At 42.4% G+C, this 22476-nt stretch overlaps 1 long non-coding RNA gene across 1 annotated transcript; it reads right to left on the bottom strand.

The window, feature by feature from the left end:
• Positions 1–251: 251 nt before the first annotated feature.
• Positions 252–19273, bottom strand: LOC123020311. Its single transcript, XR_006414051.1, has 3 exons — positions 19147–19273; positions 9905–9910; positions 252–262 (listed from the first exon to the last, which is right to left on the bottom strand). It is a non-coding gene; the product is annotated as an uncharacterized LOC123020311 (long non-coding RNA).
• Between the last annotated feature and the right edge of the window lie 3203 nt (positions 19274–22476).

Raw genomic sequence — 22476 nt, 5'->3', positions numbered from 1 at the left:
TAAGTTACAATTCTGTGCATATTTGGACACAGGAAGGGCCTGCATCTCCCATCATACCTTGGCTACAGTGTGACTGCTTGGTCCTGTTGGGAGTTTTAGGCCTTTTCACTGTCTAAACATTAATAGGACCATGTCCTTAATTGCTATTGCTACCACATTTTCCTACTGAACCACATGCCACTGAATTGTGTATTTGCTTGTTTGTTATATTTATATCCTGCTTTTTCCTTACAACAAACTCAAAGTGGCTTACATCATTCTCCTCTTCATGCTCTCCGTCTTATCCCCACAACAACAACCCTGTGAGGAGGGTTTGGCTGAGAGTCTGTGGCTGGCCAAAAGTCAGTCAGTCACTTCCATGGCCAAGTGGGGACTAGAACTCAGATCTCCTGAGTCCCAGTCCCACATTTTTAACCACTACACCACGCTGGCTCCAATTGCTATTGGTTATAAGGAAGAGATACGGCAGCAAGTCTCACAATCAAGATTATCAGTAAAGTTCCCCCATGTCAGGCTAGGGACAAATGTAAAGTGGAATTCTATAAAGCCCACCTCAAACAAGAAGTAATCTTGCAAAGCTCTAAAATTATTTTCTGGTTTGGGTCAGTATTTGACTGGGAGATAAATCCAATTCCTACCTCTACAGCCTTCACCATTCCAAAAGTTGTCTTCTGCCAGTTCCTAAACCCTAAGCTCTTCCTTTTCTTTTCTTAATTTCAAGAGGTGAAAAAAGTTGCATCAAAGATATGTGGGAAGGAGACAGGAAGAAGCTTTATTCCCTTTCTTCCCTTCTCTGTCATCTTGATTGCCAGATGAGACTGGAGAAGGACATGGGAGACTATGAGTGCAGTAGCCCTTCAGAAAACTACATCTGCTACAGTTCCTCATTCTCTGGCATGTTGGTAGTGGGTGCAATGAAATGACAGTGACTCAGTGTAGTGTAGTGGTTGGAATTCTGGACTGTGACTGGAGAAATATGGATTCAAGTCACCACTCAGCTATAAACCTCACTGGGTGACTTCGGCCAATCACTGATCTTCATAGGTTTGTTGTAAGGTTAAAGAGAAAAGCAGAATATATGTCACCTTGGGCTTCTTGGAAGGAAAAGCAGAATATAAATTTAAGAAATAAATAATAGAAAAGAGAGGGAGGGAAACCTTATTTCTTTCTTCTTCCGATACACATCTATTTGTTGCTAATAAAAGGGAAGGCAGATGGGGTCTGTCTTGGGGATAGAGTAGTTTGCAAAGATGGGCAGGTAATTTTTTCTGTGCCCTCAAGATCGGCCTGGAAAATCGTATTCACGGTGTTCTGACTGTTTTCCCCAAAGATCCTGAATACTTCCCAAGTTAATCTATGGCAAGCTTTGAATAATTTGCCCATCTCTATTCACAGGAGACCAGCTGTAACTCAAGCTTAACACTTTTCTTGTGGAAAGCTTGGAGAAGGTCATGACCAGAAAGTTTGCTTGACTAAAGCAATATACAGGCTTGAAATAGATGCAAAACTTGTGCATGCCAGTCCTATGTATATATCTACTCAGGTATTAGCCTTGCTGAGCTCAATGATGCTTACTTCCAAGAAACTTTATGAAAGATTGTAGGCAGCAGCCTCAGAACCCATGTAGAGAACTGATTTCACTTGTCCTAGCAAGCATCAGACGCAGGCTATGAACTAGAATTCTAAGGAGTTATTATCTTCTAAATATTGTTGTGCTGGATACCTGGACTGCCAGCATTATGAATGTGTGTTTTTATTGTTCTAAAGAAGAAGGGACACAAGAAAGATGCATCTCTTCATTTCCCATTTCTGGTGTAACAATTGTGAGGAGGGACAGGGTTTAAATTTGTAATGGTGATGAAATTTAGAAATGGGTGGGTAGAAATGAGTCCCCCAAGGTTAGAAATCCTGAACTTATGGGACCAGCATCAAGGACAGGCATAGCTGGGTAAACTTCTGAAGGTCTACTGCCAAGAGCAGGCTTGTAGCCACAGGTGGGTTCGGAGAGCCTGCCTCACCATTTTTATTTATTTTTTTTGCCTTCTCTATTTTCACTTTACAAACTTGTCATGAAATAGCCTGCAAACACAATGAACTCCCCCCACACAAACATTTTTGGCTGCCCACCCCCACAGATTTTTTTGGCTGGCTATGAGATGGATAATAGCCATGGAGATGTGCTGCTTCTCTTCATCACTGAAATCCATTTAGTAACCTACGCCTTGCTTTAGTGATGAATGGTGGCAATGAAAGGCAGAAGCAGTAGATGCCACTTCCTGTTTGTGGAACTGGTCTGCCTATGAAGCAAGCAAACAATAACAATGATGAGGCAGAAGATGGGAAGCAACTGAAGCTGGTTACAATGGTGTTAAGAAGGTAGAAGAAGGTGATTGAAGGTATTCGAAAACCTAGAGCCAACACAGTTCATTAAGAACCACTTGACATCTCCTCTCTCAGTTTGTTTCAGTTTAGTGCCAGTCCTCTTGCCTGCTAATTTCTTTTCCATACATGTCCCATACATAATAAAACCTGAAGCAAGGGAAAACAAAGAAACAAAAAACAAAGAAAATGGTAGTCACGGTCAACTGTTACACTCCTCCTACATTGCCAGCATGAACTCTGGGGAACAGGAGGAACTTAAACTAGGGTCCCAAGGGTTACTCTGATCCTTATTCCATAGAAAATGGCTTCCCACACTGCACTGTAGTCTTCTGAATAAGCTCAGAACCTGTATCGATGTCTGAAGGAAGTATAGGATGCCCCTCCACATTATTTCTGAGTACTCCTATTTTTTCTTTTCAAGTTTTGACAGCCTTATACCACCAGCTGCCCCATGGAAAAGATCCTTATGAATTGGCATATTTTAATATTTATTGTGATTTTATTACTGCCTCATTACATGACTTGTAAGTTTCCTTGGAAGGTTGATATCCTGAATGGTGAATAAATTCTGAAATAAACAATAAATAGAATGATCAATAAATAAAAATCAGTCAAGATTCAGTGTAGGGGCAGAATTCAGTGGCATCACAGCATCAAGCATCAAATGCTAGTGCAGTGTCATTGCTGCTTGTGGATGCAAAGGAAATAAGCAAGCTTTTATCCCCAGATTTTGGTGCTGGTGCCAAGTTTCAGGGGCAGTGCCCTGCTTTTCCACTTTGCATTGACACATGTCCTTTTTCCTCTGGAGGTCTGCCTGCCTGTACAAACTTCATGAAGATGGGCGCATATGTACTCATTAATCTACTTGCCCATGTTATCTCATTCCATTCTAGTCTCAAGGCCAGAGATGAACTATTGCCAGATTAGGCTGAATGTCTTCCACTGGGCCCCTGTGAGAACCTTTCACATACATCTTCCTCTGAGGACATTATTCAAGAGTTAAGGAAGCTCTTCTCACATTTGTCAAAAGCCTGCCAGTATAAAACAAGAGAGGATAATGCTGGTTTTGCCTTCATTCTTGACTTCAGTGTCACCTTTGCTTCATGGCTCCATCTTGCTTTTGGGGCAGTGACATACTGGGCCCTGGATTAGGCCTCGTCAAACTGGAAGATCATACTCTGTTAATGTATGTGTTAAATATAGGCACTGTTTTGTTATTTCCGCTTGGAGTACAAGAGTTGCTCTGAGTCTTGTATATCTTCGTATCTATTTTCCCTATGTAAATAAATTTGATCTCTATCTCCTAAGTTATGTGTGCTTTCTTCTATGTAAAACTGAGTATGGATTCCAAAGCCTCCTCCTTGGTTACTTGCTATGGTGTAACGTTTCAGGCTTGGGGCTTGAAATTAAGGGTACTGGTTTGGACCCTTACTTCAAAATCCTAAATGTGTCCCAGAAGGTTCCTTGGGTCAGGTGGAGGTAAATGTAACAAGTGTGATGACAGTTTATGTGGGTAACCATTCACCCCTGCATACAAAGTAAGGGTAACCCCCTCACTATGTTAAATTATCAATGATAGAACAGCATCATTATCACAGTGCTGTGTCACCACCAAACCTTACACAGCTTTTAGCAGTCTGCCCAAGAAATGGTTAGCTAAGGCTCTGGCAGATCTGTCCATGAATAACAATTGTTATGGGTTAGATTTAAGTTCCCTCTCTCTCTCCCCTCATGTAGTTCTTTTTATTTCAGCAGAGGGCAGTTGTAGGACAACAGGTAGCAATCCATCTGGAAGATGAGAGGATTCCAAACTCTTATTCAGGTCTTCCAACATGTAAGTGGTTTAGCATGTTGAACACATAAGAGAGTGAAGGATACACATGCAATAAAAGCATGAGTCCTGATAATTGATTGCTGGAAGTACTGGAAGGCAAGAAAAACAGAAGAAAAACAGAGACTTACATGGAAAACCAGCAAGACCATGCTGCAAATATTAAGTCGAATCCAGGCTTAGGAGCATGGAATAGGAGCAAGCGAATGCAGGCAGACGCACGCGGCTGCGACCTCGACGGCAGCCAGCTCCACCGGCCAGCGCGGCCGCACGCGGCGCCGGAGAGCGCCGCCCGCCAGCCCAGGTGATCGGGCGCGCGCGGTGCGCGACGGGGCGGGTCTCGGAGGCGCCCTGCGGAGTCAAAGCCGCGGCAACGGCCAGGAGGGAACGGCCCCCCAGGCAGGAAACACCGACCCCGCGCTGCAAGAGACGCTTCCGCCCACCCCCAGCATCACGCCGCTCCCGGGCAAGCGAATGCAGGCAGACGCACGCGGCTGCGACCTCGACGGCAGCCAGCTCCACCGGCCAGCGCGGCCGCACGCGGCGCCGGAGAGCGCCGCCCGCCAGCCCAGGTGATCGGGCGCGCGCGGTGCGCGACGGGGCGGGTCTCGGAGGCGCCCTGCGGAGTCAAAGCCGCGGCAACGGCCGGGGCCGGCGGCCTCGGGCCGGCGGCCGAAGGGCGGCGACCAAAGGGGTCGCCGCCGTTTGGGGTGCTGTTCGGGGGGACGAGAGGGGGGCTGGGCTGGCCATGGACTCTTGTTGAAATAGGCTTGCCTACTGCTGATTCTCAGGGAAGAGGAAGGATCCCCTTTTTTCTTTTTTTTTCTTTTTATCGTTCTTTTTCTCCTCCTCCGACCTACTTTATAATCTTACCCTGCTTTAATTAGTGCTTTGAGTCATTCCTGGCCATGTCGACGTTTATATATCCTGGGGAACCCACGGGGGCTGCTATTGGCGTGGTCACGGGCAATGGTCGTTACAACAATAGGGGCTTAACGTGTCCACGTAGAAGAAGGATGGACAGATGGCTGACACCTGTCCCTCCTTCTGATCCTGCCCCCAACCAGAGGGCGCCAGGTAGCCTTGTCAACCACCCCTCGGGTCTGACGGTGCTGCTGCTCAATGCCAGGTCGATCAATAATAAATCTTCCCTCATCCATGACTTGATTGTGGATGAGGGGGCCGACCTGGCTTGCATAACGGAGACCTGGGCGGGAGAGGGAGGGGATGTTGCCCTCTCCCAGTTGTGCCCACCCGGGTATCTGGTTCAACACTGTTCACGCCCAGAAGGGAGGGGAGGGGGAGTCGCGTTGGTTTATAGAGCCTCCATCTCTCTCACGGGTCTTCCGGTCCCTTTGAGACCAGGGCTGGAGTGCCTCTACTTGGTGTTGGGCGAACGAGACAGATTGGGGATTCTATTGGTGTACCGTGCACCTTTCTGCCCAGCAGTCTCCCTATCTGAGCTGACAGAGACCGTCTCGGACCTGGTGTTGAGGACCCCCAGGATGTTGGTCCTGGGGGATTTCAATCTCCATGCCGAGTCTGGACTGACCGGGGCGGCTCAGGACTTCATGGCCTCTATGACGGCCATGGGCCTGTCTCAACACGTCACTGGCCCTACCCATGAACGTGGACACACTCTGGACCTGGTATTCACGACGGGGCAGGTAGAGGATGACCTGAGGGTGAAGAACTTATGTTTGACTCCCCTGTCATGGTCAGATCACCTCCTGGTGAGGTTTGTGCTCGAGAGCGGCCTCTCCCTCTATAAGAGTGCAGACCCGGTTGTATGGGCCCGCCCCCGGAGCCGGATGGATCCGGATGGATTCCTGGGGGCCCTGGGGGAATTTCCGGCTGACAAGACTGGTGCTCCTGTCGAGGCTCTGGTCGAACTGTGGAACGGAGAGATGACCAGGGCTGTGGACACAATCGCTCCTAAGCGTCCTCTCCCACCGGGCAGAGTCCGCTCTTCCCCTTGGTATACACCTGAATTACGGGCGATGAAGCGAGTTGGGAGACGGCTAGAGCGTAGGTGGAGGAAATCACGGGATGAATCTGACCGAACACACTTGAGAGCCCACTATCGGGCCTATGCTGTGGCGGTGAAGGCGGCGAAAAAGAAGTTTTTTTCTGCTTCCATTGCCTCCTCACAATGCCGTCCAGCGGAGCTTTTTCGAGTGGTGCAAGGCCTGGTTCGCCTGGGTCCTAAGGAAGATCCGATGCCACCCTCAAAGGCCCGCTGTGACGACTTTGCCAGGCATTTCAGGGAGAAAATCGCTCAGATTCGTCACGAGCTGGACTCCACTAATGAATCAGAGGTCTCTGAGGAGTCGCCAATGCCACCGTCTGGTCCAAAATTACTGGAGGAATTTCAATTATTGCGGCCCAATGATGTGGACAAGGTGCTTGGAAGAGTACGTCCCACCACGTGCCTATTGGATCCTTGCCCGTCTTGGTTAATAAATAACTCCAAGCACGGGATTGGGACCTGGATCTTGGAAGTGGTTAACGCTTCTCTGAGGGAGGGTCGAGTGCCTGCCCCTTTAAAGGAGGCGGTAATACGACCGGTCGTGAAGAAAGCGTCACTGGATCCAGAGATGGCCACTAACTATAGACCTGTGGCCAACATCCCGTTTCTGGGCAAGGTGCTGGAGCGAGTGGTGGCGGGACAACTCCAAGCACTCTTGGAGGAAACTGATTATCTGGATCCTTTTCAGTCCGGCTTCAGACCCGGGTACAGTACTGAATCTGCCTTGGTCGCCCTGTACGACGACCTGTGCAGGGAGAAGGACAGGGGGAGTACATCCCTGTTGGTTCTTCTGGACCTCTCGGCGGCTTTCGATACCATCGACCATGGTATCCTTCTGGATAGACTTGCGGGATTGGGGGTTGGAGGCACTGCTTTGCAGTGGTTCCGCTCCTATCTCGACGGTCGATTCCAGAAGGTAGTGCTGGGGGACCATGTCTCTACGTCATGGCAGCTATGCCATGGGGTACCACAGGGCTCCATTCTATCCCCTCTGCTATTTAACATCTATATGAAACCGCTGGGAGAGGTCATCAGGAGGTGTGGGCTGCGGAATCATCAATACGCTGATGATACCCAGCTTTACCTCTTGTTTTCCACTAATCCAGGTGAGGCAGTGGCTGTGCTGAACCGGTGCTTGGCCGAGGTAAGGGAATGGATGAGGGCCAATAAACTGAAACTCAACCCAGACAAGACGGAGGTCCTGTTGGTTGGCGGATCGGGTTTCGGAGAGGGTGGATTTGACCTGGTCCTGAATGGTGCAACACTCCCTCTTAGGGATAAGGTCCGCAGCTTAGGTGTACTCCTCGACCCGGAGCTTTCTTTGGAAGCTCAGGTGACAGCGGTAGCGAGGAATGCCTTCCTTCAGCTTCGGCTGATTAATCAGCTGCGCCCCTACCTGGAATACGACTGCCTGGCGACGGTGACACACGCGCTGGTGACTTCCCGCCTAGACTTCTGTAACGCGCTTTACGTGGGGCTTCCCCTGAAGACAGTCCGAACACTTCAATTGGTGCAAAATAGAGCTGCCAGGTTGCTGACGGGGACGGGGCGTTATGCTCACATGACTCCAGTCCTCCATCAGCTTCACTGGCTTCCCATTGAAGCCCGGGCCCAATTCAAGGTGTTGATTATGACCTACAAAGCCCTAAACGGCTTGGGTCCTGGCTACCTGCACGAGCGCTTACGTCCGTATATGCCCGACCGCCCTTTGAGATCTGCGGGAGAGTCCCTTCTCCAAGAACCCTCCATGAAAGAAATTAGGAGAGTAAGTACCCGGAGGAGGGCTTTCTCTGCGGTGGCGCCCAACCTATGGAATTCACTCCCCAAAGAGGTCCGCCTGGCACCGTCGTTACTGGTTTTTCGGCGCCAGGTAAAGACCTTTTTATTTAAACATCATTTCAATTGTTAAAACATATGATCTGGCCTGGGCAACTTCTTCTTCCTTCTCTTTCTCCTCCTATATTTTTATTTTATACTGATAATTTTAATTTTGTATTTGTAAATCAATGTATTTTTTGTATTGTTATATTTAATGGTAATTTATTATGTACTATTGTATTTCAATGTATTTTATCATGTTGTAAGCCGCCCCGAGGTTTCGGCAAGGGGCGGCATAGAAATGTTATAATAATAATAATAATAATAATAATAATAATAATAATAATAATGAATAATAATCAAAATCAGAATTATTAATCATTGAGACATAGTGTTTGAATTATGCTGTAGATAAAACACACCACATCATCAGTAATCTGACAAATGCTTCTGGCCTTATGGACCATTTAAAATGTAAAGAGGATTAATTGAAGTAGATAGGAAAGACCAGAATACAAATTACTGTAAAACTGAACCTGAAAACTGGATTCACACTTGGAGATAAGTGCCTCCTCTCATGCCAGGAAATTGCATTCTTTTGCTCATCCAGTTCCTTCTTCAGAGAACTATTTTAAAGTCATTTCTGGACCATCATATGGCTCACCCTAAGCTACTACCAACCTAGAATGACTCATGGGTTAAACTGCTTCTTAACGGATCAAGAAAGGAACTTGATAAATGCATGCAAGGCAGGTGTTTCAGTGATGAAAGGAATGATCCCATGGCCCTAAGACTTTGTCTGAGTAATGATACAATAATTTGGGTTCCCTTCACAGCCAAGTGTGGAAAGACACTTTGGAGAGGGGGAAAAAGGTGCGTTATGGTGGGGCAGGGGGAAGAGGCTGGAGAGGCCAGGATATGAGGCATCCTGGAGCTGCTTCAGCCTCATTTCCTTCCTTGCAAAATGCCCCAGCAAGAGGGCTGATAAAACCCTCCTACTGGAAATGTGGAGTCGGAGGAATGGTAAGGCAAAATTTGGAGATAGCCATAAACTACTGAGAGCAAAGACTTATGGGAATCCCAGCAAGACTGTGCCCTAGAAGTGGCCTTCAAAAGTAGCCTCCAAGGAGCAGTGCTGGGAACAAACAGTGGAGGTGCCTGCCAATCAGGAATGGGAAAATCTGTCAGCTTTGGTTTCTCCTGCATGTGAATTTCTTAAATCTCAAGTTCTTTCTTTCCAGAACATAAAAAGCATTGCAGATTTTGGCAAAATTTAATAGCAAATGGAAAAAGAAAAATCTTCCATGCAGCTAAATTCAATAGGTACAGTGATTTTCAACATGGAGAGAACTGCAATCATTTCTTTTTCAGCCCTATGATATTCTTTTTGTTTTTATAGATCTGAATACATTTCATTCCAAATGCAGCCAAATTTATTTCAGATAGAAATATAAGGACATTGTGAAGTTGGCTGTTCCTGATGGTATGGTAACTTCTACTTGTGTGCAAGTAAATGTGAGCATGCTTGATCTCTCCCCCCACATGGTTTTTGAATTGAGAATGGCAATTTAATGCTAGGGAATTCCTTGCTCAAGGTATGCCGGGTGCGCATTGTTATTTCCTGTTCCCTCCCACATACATTGATGGCAGGAGCATTTGGGGGACTGGCCACATGCAAACTTTTTCCCCTCTTGTGTGGGAGTTTCCTCACACACCCCTCATCTTGCCTCTCCCTTCAACTTGCCAATAATAAGGTGTTCCTGTCTCCTTCCACACCCACATCCCTGGACTTTATTCCAGTTACTGTGAAGACTTCACGAGTAACTCCATCTCCATTTCACAACCACCATCTAGAATACTTCCTCTCTCTGAACCAGCAGACAAGCAATTACTTAGTCTCCTTCTGCAGGCTTCCTTTGGGTGTGTGAGGTGGAGACACCCTTGCTCTGGGCTCTTGGCTCTGCTGAGCCCTTTTGCACTGGGATGTGCCATTCCTGTCCCTTGATTTCATATGGTGCTACTGTGCCCTGTCCTTTCCTTTCACCCTCTCTGTGCTGGCTTTCATAGTGCCCTACGCTACTGTATGTTGTGCACTCCGGTAACCTGGTCCACCCTCTGCCTTAAGCTAACTAAATAGGTTATCCCAATAAAAGTAAGAACGAGGACAAGACCATGCCCCTTCCTCACTTTTAGTCATCACATGAGAGGCTAAACCCTTGTGTAAGGCTATAGAATCTGAGCCCCTGTTCAGATTCCATGTGCATCAAATTGTACTTAATGAGCTAGTTCATATGATCAGACAGCTCACTATTACTAATTTTAAGCCATAGTGGCTTGCAGTGTGCTCCAGCATATGTGTATGGCCATTCTGAGCATTCGCCACCCAGTTGTGGTTTGTTGTGTCATGTGAAACCAGACAATGGAGATTGTATCACAGTCAAATTAATATTCAAATCCTGCCTGGCACGCAGATATATATGCTACAGTCAACTATGGCTTGAATAAGCAAGATTCATTTGGAGCTCTTCATATGTGGCTTGATTTTCATTATCCTGAAGAATAGAGTCTCATCTCCTGAGTGAGTTTCTTCGCTTCTTACCCCGAGTTCATTTGTTCATAAGAGAAATGCCAAGGGTCCCTGGTGAGTCCTACAGCTTGCTACATCCTTATCCAACCCAGGGACCTTGAGAAACAACTCTCATCATCCCCAGCCAATATTCCATGGCTTGCTTCTATTCATTGAGAAAAGCATCCATTCAGTCCACCCACAATTGATCTCTAAGACAGGTGATTTATTCCATAATCATTATGTTTCCTTAGGAGACCTACGTGCCTCTAGATGGAGGATTCATAGCACTAATAATCAACAAGGGCTTGTTCAGCAATTCCATCTATCCATTTTTTTTCTTTTTTCCTTAACCAGCTTTCTACAGAAAGAAAAGATATGGAAGAAGTGGTTGGAAGGCAAGGGCAGGCTTTGGGTGGATCCCACTGACATCTGGATCACCCCAAAAATTTGTGAATGAGACAGGGTAACTGTGGAAATGTAAACATAAACTGGGTATCTTTTACTATATGTGGTGGACTTGCGACAATGTGAAAAAGTATTGGATTAAAATACATAAATGGCTCGAGGAAATGTTACAAAAACCCTTAGCTTTTAAACCTGAAGTTTTTTTATTAGGCATTATACTGGAGGATATTAGTAAACAAGAAATGTATTTGATTTTACATGTAATCACTGTGGCAAGGATTGCATTCGCTCAACTCTGGAAAAGTGAGGAACTACCCACCGATGAATTGATTCTAAAAAAGATTTTGGACTGTGCAGAAATGGATAGATTGACTTTATCACTGAAGGAGAAAGAAGATACTGACTTCTATCAAACTTGGGACTCTTCATTATTGGCTAGAGAAACGGGACTTGGCTTAGATTTAAATATGACTATGGAATGTTAAAAAATATGACTAGGGGGCTGACCCAGTACGTCTGATGTATTTGATGATTGATGTTTTTAGTGTTAGTTTAAAAATCTTAATAAAATTTATTTAAAGAGAGAGAGAGAGAGAGACAGGGTAACTACAGCATACAAGCCTTGCTTAGAAGGACCTTTGATAAAATAATTTTTCCAAAGCTTTTTAAAAAAATCCAAGTAGGTAATGCAGCACAGGCAATTCTTACAAGGTTTTAATGTCAAGTAATATTGTCATAGCCATTATTATTATAGCAGCAGTAGCTAGCACTGCATAATTTAATAATATTAAACGTCCTAAAATATTACTCATCCTCCAGCCATGAGTCATGACATGAGATTTTATTAGAAGAGAGGTGTTACATGTCTTTGCACAATGTTTGTCATATTCAAGGAATTCTTAATTTTAAATATTTTTGGGTTTCATATGGGGTTGCCATTCTCTGACTGCAAACAAATCCCTTGTGCATTTGTTACTGCTCATCAAAAGTATTGCTCATAATCCTGATTATTAACATTTGTTGTAGTATGTTTTCTAATCATACTAATTATAAGAACTCTAGGAGTTGTTCCTCCTTTTCATCCCTGCAGCCTATTGTCTTGTCCTTCAACCTGATCCAAACAATGGAGGTTGTGAAATAGAAATGCCACTGCCTACCTGTTCATTGGCTTTCTGCTAGTCAAGCAAGCAAATGCTAATAACAGTGAAGGAGCAATAGCAGGTCATGAGAATGGTGGTGAGAACGTAGATTCATTGAGGGAAGGGACCCATGGAGAAAGTTTTACCCAATGGCTGTCAGTACCCTGGAAGACTGGAGCCACCGCTACATCTAACAGAGCTCAGGTACTCCAAATATTAAACCAGCGCTCATAGTTTCAGGATATGTCTTACTGGTTGTTGTAGATGAAAATACTTGAGGTTGTTGTGCTATTACATGTTAACACTTTGCTGTTTTTGAATTTCTTCTGTAGTTTTAAAGCTATGACAATGTATTGGATTTCTCTGGAACTGATTTAGAGCTTCTGTATATCACCAACCAACAGCAAAGCAAAATGACCACATTTTATGGTATCACTCTCTAAACTGTGGACTGGTAAGCAGATCTTCAGAAGTTCAGATGAATCCCCTCAGCTGGATGTAGACATTACTGCTAATGGAAAGGATCTGTATTTGGTTGTGATTAAACTCAGCAGGAAGAGTCACAATGAATTGCATGAAATGAAGCATGACCTTATAAAGTCTTAATACAGATCAAACTGACTTAGATTTTTTCTCCTTATAATTCTATCCATGAAGCACAAATGGTAGCATAAACTATACAAGAAGGTAGAGAAAATGACAAAAATAACATTACAATAATCTGGTCCTGTATTTGTAGTTTCAAAACTAATTTAAGATCTTCAAACTTACGGAAAGCAAGTGACCCTGATATTGTTTACTACTGCAATAATCTTCCCAATTCTTCTACAGTTTGTTTGGGTTGTGTACTGAAGGACTGTGAACACATGGCTTGAAGAAGAATATTCAAGGTAATTAGTTCACAAAGGACATGCACAGAAAATTGAGAGTCAACCTTCCAATGACTTTGGAAGAAGTATAGTTGCATATTTTGAGGTCATTTGAAAATGAAGTTCAATCTAATGTATCAAAACTACTCTTTTGGTTTTACTTGTACTATGCCCTGAGCACTTGTTTTATAGGCATCTTATGAATAATAATAATAATAATAATGCCAAGTAGGAAACAATAGTTTGTCTAAAAGTAGTAGGCTCAGACATGAAACAAAAGGAACTGGGAGTGCAGCATAATGAAAGCCTATGTAGGACTGTATGCTTGATCAGAAACTGTGCTTTCCCATTATGGTTCAATTGGTCCAAAGGAACTCATTTCCTCCCCAGCAAGTGGTGATAAGGGGTAAAATCTGGAAAGTATTCAGTGATATCAACACATTCCCAAACTTTGTGATTCAGCTCAACATTTTAAAAATGTGCATTAAATTCATATTATAGGGAAAGTGCCAAAAATGGAATTATATTAGGAGAAATACGCTTGCAAAAATGTATGTATTAGGAAAAGTGAATCAACAATTAATAAATTAGGAAGAAAGTGCATGAAGTTATAAATGCAGTATAATAAAACAAAAAATACAAACTGATTAAGAACACAGGAAAAATGAGAAACTGAGCAGAAGTGAACTCAGATAGTTGCATCTCAAGAAACGCATTTCCTTCTACAAAGTTGTAGAGAGGCATGTTAGGTTATCTAGGGGAAAAGACAACTTGGACCCACCCTGATAGGCACTCAGTAATCTCTCCTGAAACACCTGAAGATCAACAGAGTTTACCTTGGGTTGGAGTTACTTTTGGGAAAGTACTTTTTAATATCAATGAATAGTTGCATGATATGAGAGCATTACAAACCCTGCTGGAAATCATGAATGTAAATGAGTTAATAAAGAAGGCAATATATTATTTAGTATTATTTCAGTGGGTTACTTTAGAACTGCCCATTAATAAGCATCAAGTAATTTAAAGTTGAGGAGGGAGAAGAAAGCTTCCAGATGAAGCACATTTTCAGTTCATGTTTCCCCCAGAAAAACACTTGCCAGTCAAACACCAGGACATTGCTGACTCTTAATCATTAGCAAGTGTACAGAGCTGATAAGGCTAATGGCAAGGAAAGGGGCAAAATGCTAATTCCCAGGGAGGAAGATTAAATTCCATGCCAACAGAAGATGAACACCCATTATGATCAAACTGGATAGAAGAGGAATTTGGAGTCTTGAAGTAGAGTCTCAAAACTGTAAGCCTCTGTAACTTTGCTATTAAATCCTCTGAGCCCTTTCCAGGTCTTTTACTGCAGGATTACTGACTTTCAGCACAATCATATGCATGATGCAATGGTATGTCTCATTGAATTCAGTGGAGCTTACCAAAGTCGGTGTGTGCAGGATTGCAGCCATAAATTGCAATCCCATGTATATCTACTCTCAGAAGAAAAATTCTTTTCTTCATTGGGGGTTACTTCTGGAATGGTGTGTACATGACTGCAGCCTTAATTCAACAACATTTGTTGTCTCACAACTCAGTCCTGTTAGATTAAATAGAGGTAGAGCAGTGAGGTCCACCTTCCCACCAGCTTATAGGATGGTGATGCATACTGAAAAAAGCACTTGGAAAATTCATGGCAACCCCCATGGGCTATGTAACTGGCACGGATTTTGGTGGGGAATAAACTTCAAGATCCTGGTTTTAAAATTCACTGCAACTTATCCTACAATGTTTGGTAGGCTAAGAAATTTTGTATCTGGTCAGTTATGACTGATACTAGAACTTTCATCATGTATTTTGCACAACTGGGGTTCCAGAGGGTTCAAGAATGCTTAGAAGAGATCCACAATGTAATGAAATACTCTTCTGTAGAAGCATTATGGAAAAGTTGCAGAATGAATGGAGATAAATATGTATTACAACTATGGATTAGCTATTATTTTTCACATTTTACAGCATGCATAAAATGCTACTTTTATTGATTCATACATTTATTTTCACAAATAGCTGACAGAACTACAAGGCCTGGATTTTGATTTGCCTGCTATATACCCAACCTTTCTCCATTTAGCCTAACACTGTGGTGAAAATCATTAAGTGTTGTGCATTATCTCTCTGCACGTGTATTGGAGACAACATGCAATCACAATCTTCCCTCAGAAATATCACATTGGAAGATCCTGGAGAAGGTGCTGGAGAAAGATTAACAGCTACCAACAGCTCAAATTTCCCAGAAGGCCTTTTTTGGGGGGTGGGTAAAAGTCCTGAGATTTTTCTTGCTTTAAACCCCCATTAAAATGGTTTTTGCTATGGTTATAATTTATTTCATTTCCATATTGCCCAATAGCCAAAGATGTCTGGGCAGTTTACAAAAGAAGACTTTGCAAAATCTTCTAAATTTTCTTCTCCATTTTGAGTGGGTTTCACCTTCTTTCCCCTGGAAGAAGTTTGGATAGGAATTACTGTAGAAAATGCAAAATGAGAGACAGACTGCCAGTGTAGCTACTTCTGTTGCAAAAAAGAAAGAAAGAGAGAGAGAGAGAGAGAGAGAAAGAAAGCCCCTTAAAAGGAAGAGGAGGAGGCTGTTTTACAAGTCCTGCCAATGGTGAGTCCTCTCTGTGATAATTTTTTTCCCACAAAATAATTTTCTCAAATTGACACCCCTATTTTTTCTGCTCATGTATAACTCTGAGGTCTTCAAAAAGTCATTCGTGGACATCCCTGTTTTAGCTAGCTATCAGAAACTATGCAACAATTACGCAATGCACTATAAAGCAACATATTGTCTTGCCTTCCTTTTCTACCAGTAGCAACCTTCACTGAAATAGGTGTTTTCGATTTTTGCTTTGTGTTAAGCAGCTGGAAAGTCAATACATGGACATTTTAGAATAAATCATTTGAGATTTTATCTATTAATTTGTTGAAATATTTATAAACCATCTTTCTGGACTAGGTTTACCTAAGGAAAAGAACAGCCGCATGTTTGTTTTTTATTTCTTTGTAATGGAAAATATCATTTTTCCTTATCTGGAAACATTAAAGAAAATAAGATACCATAAAGCTAATGAAAACAAAATGAAGATGTCCAACTGTGTAACAGGTTGGAGGTCAATGCCTTTTCAGTGATGAAAAAGTATACAGGGTAATTCTATCTTTGCAATGTATACAACAGTTTACATTTTAGCTTACTTTTTAGTGCATATTTTCCAAAGAAAAACTTTTTAACTTTATTTATATCTAAATCATAACATGAAGAGGGGTATTAGAATAGGGGTATTTCATTTTTGCTCACAAGATGTGGGAACATGCTTTGACTAAACCTCTGCACATGAACATAGCCATGAGCAAAAGCATGTGCCCATTGAATATGTTCGTGAATCATCAAATATCTGCTCGCAGGTCACTCACTTCTGATTCCAAGTTGGATATGCATATTGCCTGATTTCTGCAAATTTCTCCATTGACCAAAAGTAGCCCTGTTGTTGTTATGGAGGGAATTAGCATACATTTCAGGAGATTTGCACGGATCACCTGTTTGATTGCGGATCGGTTTTTACAAATCTTGCATTCACACAGAGCAAGCAGTGATAACAAATGTGAATGTGATCAAGCATGAGACAAGCAGCGAGACAATAGTTGGAGAATGCTAGCAATCTTGAAGATCACTCTCTCACCTTTTCATATCCAGAGGAAGGATCCATACCACTTTTCGTTGCATCCATGGCCTCATCCTCTTATGAGGAAAAGAGAAGCCATTCTAGCACTTGCTTTTTGAAGGGCCTTGGGCAAGACACCATCGATGAATCTGCCCTCCCTCAGTAAATTATCTTCTGGCCACCATTGGGCCAACTGCTCTTGTTCCTCATCCGCTTTTTCATTGCTGCTGATAGCATCTCCTGCTCCTCCCCCTTATTGCATGGTCCAGAACAAGACCAGATAAACCAAGAGGCTGCAAGGGGAACAGTAAATGCAAGGCCAGTGGCTTCTTGTCACTAGGTTCCTGCTCAAACGTGGGCCCAACCATGCCTATCCTTATCACCCCACTAAAGGGAAACTCCTGCACGATTCTGCAAGTTGAAACCCACACACATAACATTAGATTTTTCCCATAGAGATTACTTCGAGAAAGCTATTCTGAGCACTTAGGCTTTCTCTTCCCAGTTAAAAACAACATTGAGGAAAAGGTCTTCAAGCCCTCACCAAAAGATCCATGCTGAAGAGACATGATACAAGTCACTTTAAAGGAACTTTCTTGCCTAAATACTATTACTGCTGAATTTTCCCCAGTCTTGTGTCCAGTCTGGGATTTTTGCCCAATCTGAATTTAGAGAATTCCAATTTTATTGATTTTGTTTCTAAAATGACACTGATACATTCAGCATAGGGTATGTTTCTGCTTTATTTCCTATCTTTGTTTCAGATTGCAATGCCTCTTTCTTTGCTTAGCTGTAGATTCCAGTTCACCTCATCTTGTCTCTTCCCTTCCTTATGGAACATTACTAATTGCACTAGTTCATATGTGCTTGAAGTAAATAATGGGAGAAAAATGAATTTGTTATCACATTGAATCTTTTCTATGTTGCAATTAATGTTTACACACACAGGTGTGCATCAGTAATGTGCAAATGTAACTGAAAATAATGGAAAGCTACACATGCCAGTCACAATTTTAGAATTTTTCCCATTCAAATTAAAAGGCAGATGTGGGAATCTGAGACAGAACAAACCTATGACAAAATAATAGAATAGACCAAGGGAAATTTACTTATCACTTCTTATTAGGATAGGAAGTGAAGAGCTTATGATCTACAGATCATATACTTTTCAGGCTTGATCCCAAAGAATCTTACATTTTAACTACAGTAGCAAATTAATCCATATTGTAATTTGCCTATGGCAATGAAACTGACTGGTGTGATAACACAGAATATACACAAATATACCAGTTCCTCCAGGAACAAAGCTGTTGTGTTGTTTGAACTCTCAAGTCCGTGTTTTAGGAAGGGAAAATTATCAGTCTGGAAGTAAACCCCACATGGGTACCTAGAGGTAAGACTGGCAAAGAAGGGCAAGAATCAATGAATCAGAAAAAACAGTGTCATATTTTTATTCAAACTAATCAACTAAGTACTTCTGAGGAATTATAAGAGATTAATTGAATTTGTATGAAGAAAAATTTAATACTTTAGTTTAAAAACGTCTGCCATTTCCTGGAAGTTAAATAAGATTGAGAGAAGGAAGATGTAAGTTACCATGAGGCCCTTGAAGGAAAAATGCATGATATAAATACAATGAATAAATAAGCATATAGAAGGGGCCACTGTTATGTTAACAGACTACTGAAAAAACCCAATTTCTCTCAATATGCTGAAAAAAAACCCTATACCTCTGATTGAATCCAAATGTTGTCATGAAGAGTTGAATATTGTTTTATTCCAAACTGTCATACAGAAGGTAAATTCAAGCTAGGCATTCATATAATGAGTGATGTAAATCTCAGCAGGCCTTGAAAATGAGATGCCCCACTTTTACTTTGGTCTCCTGTGAACTCATTAAGATAGCAAACATGTTTGCAAGAGCAGCTCAAATTGCACAAAGAAAATTGTGGTCCCCATAACATGTAATACTTCCAGCAATGAAAACAATTACTTAAAATTATGTACTGCAGCCCCTTTACTGCAATTCATTTTCCAAAAGCTTCCAAATCTATGTGGCAAAATATATTTTAAATTAAATGATACATGAGTTTAAATGGCACGTACTTCATTATACCATAAAAGGATTAGGCACAAGTGAAATGTGAGATAAGATTAATAAGAAGTAAAAAAACAATAGCTCAGCGTGTGTTTACGGTGGTAGTGGAGTGGAAAGGAAATTATGCAATCAACAACTTTGTGTTAGCAACATTCAGTCTTTTCCAGTATGAGAATCCCTATATAGCATAAGCATAACAGAAAGGAAACACGCACCCCCTGCCACAAGCAGTCTGAGAAATAGCCAAGTTTAATAAATGTTTTTCAGCTCATAAGTAAGTGTCTTCTCTTAGAGCAGGTGTATGCAACTGTGACCGTGTCAGGAGAGGGGTGCAGGCTAAAGCTGCCTCTTCCTTGATTTTCCATGAAGAGCAACACCAGAAGGACAGTGCACTCACCGGGTCTTTATTGCCTCTGTACACTTTCACTGGCTTGCTTCCGTAGCGCCTTGGCCTGGCCTGGCTCCCTTCCCTCCTGTCACTATGTCGCCCCGCCGGAACCGCTGCCCAGTCTCCGCTCTCCATTTGTGCTGGCTTGCCTGCCAGCCACCGCCTTGCCCGCTCTCCACACGTGTGTCTCCACTTTGTCTCCTCTCTCCTCCCTTATCCGCCCTCCTCCTGCACCACTCCACCCAACCCAGCTGTTCCTGCCTCCATCCGCAATTCCGTACAGCTGTGCGCTTGCAGCGTCTCCCGGCCAGAGTTTTCTCGCGAGTTGCTCTCCCCACACAGATTCCCAGCCTTGCCCTGTTATCTTCAGCCCTGCTCTGTGGAAGGCCCCAGGAAAAGGGGCGAGCCCCCCTGCCTCCTCACAGCAACCTGCTCATGGACACTAATATACCCCCAGACACTTCTTTTGGCATCTCCAAGGTGCCCCACATGTCTCACTTTTTTTAATATTAACACATTTTTCTTACAGACTACAAGGATCACTGTGAAATAGGTTTCTATTGGTGCTGCAAAGTATGAAAAAATTATTCATTGCATTGGGGCTCAGCCCCTGCCATGGCCTTATGCACAGTCTTTTGGACAAATTACTTGTTTTTTGCTAGCACTTTCATGGAAGCCATTTTTTTGCCCAGGACAGTTTTTCCAATTGCCAGATGTGATCACACCGCCCAAATACGTTGCCTATCCCTACTTTATAGGATCTCCAAGAATCACCATCTAAACACATTAATGAGAGGAGCATATCCTTCCGCAGGAAAAAATGATTGTGGGGAAAGGAAAGGGAAAGGGTTCTGATTTTTTTTAAGCACTCATATGTTTGTGGAAGGAAGCTAAGCATGTCCTGTTAAAATCAGTTGGATCCAATATCTGGAAAATGCACTAAGCATGTTAGCTTTATAGAATAATCCTACCCTTGTCTATCTACTCAAAATCAAACCATATTTGAGTGTGATGGCATTTATTCCCAGCTAATATGCATACAGAATTGCTATATGCAAAACCTTGAAAAGACCAGTTCTAAGTATTTGGGATAGAGTGCGGGGAGATGCATGATGTCATCAGTGCATCCAGATGCCTTCTGGCTTACAATGACTAGGGCTGGTTGGCTTTTAGCTGTTCCTTTACTCTTTGTTTGTTAGTTTGTTTGTTTTTAAATTTTCCCTCCATCCAAACCAATGAAAAAGAATTAACTATGTCAGCTCCGGATGTCCTTGCTCCTTCCAATTCTTTGCTAGTATCAGTTTTGGTGCTGTTACCAAATATATTATTAATTCTTTAACATTCTATTTCCATTTCTTTTCTTAAAATATTAACAACAATGCTATTTCAGGATCTGTTTCGATTTTTAAGTTCAATATCTTGCTAATCTCCTTAAAAATAATTATCTAAAATGTCTTAATATTTTCATATTTCTACCAGATATGGAAATAGGTACCCATTTTTGTCCACATCTCCAACATAAATTAGAATATTTATTATCCATATAGAAGAATTTTACCAGCATCATATACCATTTCCATACTAATTTATAAAAAGATTTTCCCCATTCTTCCTTGTCTATATCCTTCCCTAAATCCTGGGAAGAGAGATCTGAGGTTAATGATCTCTCCAATTTTGTGATGATGGTACTGAGGGCAGAACTTACATTTCCTATGATGCTTGGGATGCCTTTCCAGGGGGCATCAGATTGTCACCTGAATTTGTTTTTTTTTTAAACTTTTTATACCATACCAATCACATATGAATAGACTCTCATGAGGTCTCAAAAGAATGGTGCAAATACAGCTCCCTAATAGTTTAGGTAATCTTGATTGTACCCTATCAGATAATTTTGAAGTGTAGGACCTATATAAGTAATGGTCTGATGAAACAACAACCACAGGAAACAGAGTTAGGTAGATCCAGTTACATTCTAAGGCTCACCATAGGCACCATATTTACATCCTATCACATCCTCCAGGAACTCACCTTATGAACAGGCCTGGGCGCTTCCCCTTGTGCGGAGCTCTCTGAAGGTGAGTGCCTCTCCTCTCCACATGCTGCTCATTCAATTGGACTCCTTTATCTGCTCCTGCCTTGCAATGGGGTCAACAGCAGAGGAGGCCTAGACTGCCTCTGAGAATTTCTCATTCTGAGACACCCCTCACACTGGCTCTACAACCCAGTCATCCCCAGGAACTGCCTGGCCCCATGAAGTGTTGAAATAATTCCCACTTTATCCTTCTGAATCTCAGAACCTTGACCTAGCCCATCCTCAGTGATCTCACTGAAATATGTTGCACTTTCCGATTCCAAATTGTCTGGAATGCAGCCATCAGTCCATGGGAATGATTGTCCAAGACCACCATCCTTCTTACTCCCCAAATTGACATAGATTTCCAGTTTAGCTATGAAACGGTTTTTATAATTTACAATTTAATTTTAAAATTATAATATTCATACTATAAATTATGGGATTTAATCAGGTCATAATGCCATGGTAGGTGCCAATTCTTTTAAAAAGATTACATAGAAGAAATAGCATGCTTTTGTCAATGGTTTTCAGCTTGCAGCTCTTGGCAGACTATTTGCTTTCATAGTAAAGTTCCTTGCTTTAAGAATAGAAAAAAATAGAATTCACAAAGAAGACAGCAAAAACAGAAGGCTAGTCAAACATATGCTACATGAAGGGGTATAACATGTGGACCTCACAGAGATCTGTATCAGGACCGTTTAAAAACAAAAACCTTATCCATAAATGATATGGGATCAGGGGCAGTGAAGCAGTGAAGTGGCCAAGTTTGTTGATGGTACCAAATTACTTAGCTTCTTTGTGAGTTGTTCCAGATGATTCTCTGGTAAAATACGCATCAAAATGGCAAAGCAGTTCAGTGTAAGCAAGTGTACATGGATGTACCTTGGGGCAAACAAACAAATAAATAAGGCCAATGTGAGGTATACACTGCTGGAATCTGAGCCAGCTGTGGCTGACCAAAAAAGGAATCTTGGCACTTTGGTCAACAGCTTGATAAAAATGTTAATCCCTATATGCATCTTCTGTGAGAAAGAAAATCTCCATGCCAGGAAAAATTAGGAAAGGAATTGATAATAGCACCATACTGCCCTTGTACAAATCTATGATGTGGCCACACTTAGAATACTGTGTAGAATTCTGGTCACCACATTGAACAAAGGATATTGTAGGGCTGAA

Source organism: Varanus komodoensis, unplaced genomic scaffold, assembly GCF_004798865.1.
Source record: "Varanus komodoensis strain SLA01 unplaced genomic scaffold, ASM479886v1 scaffold14_1, whole genome shotgun sequence".
NCBI classification, from domain to species: domain Eukaryota; kingdom Metazoa; phylum Chordata; class Lepidosauria; order Squamata; family Varanidae; genus Varanus; species Varanus komodoensis.
Note: the sequence above shows the minus strand (reverse complement) of the source record. Positions and strands in the feature narration are given on the sequence as shown.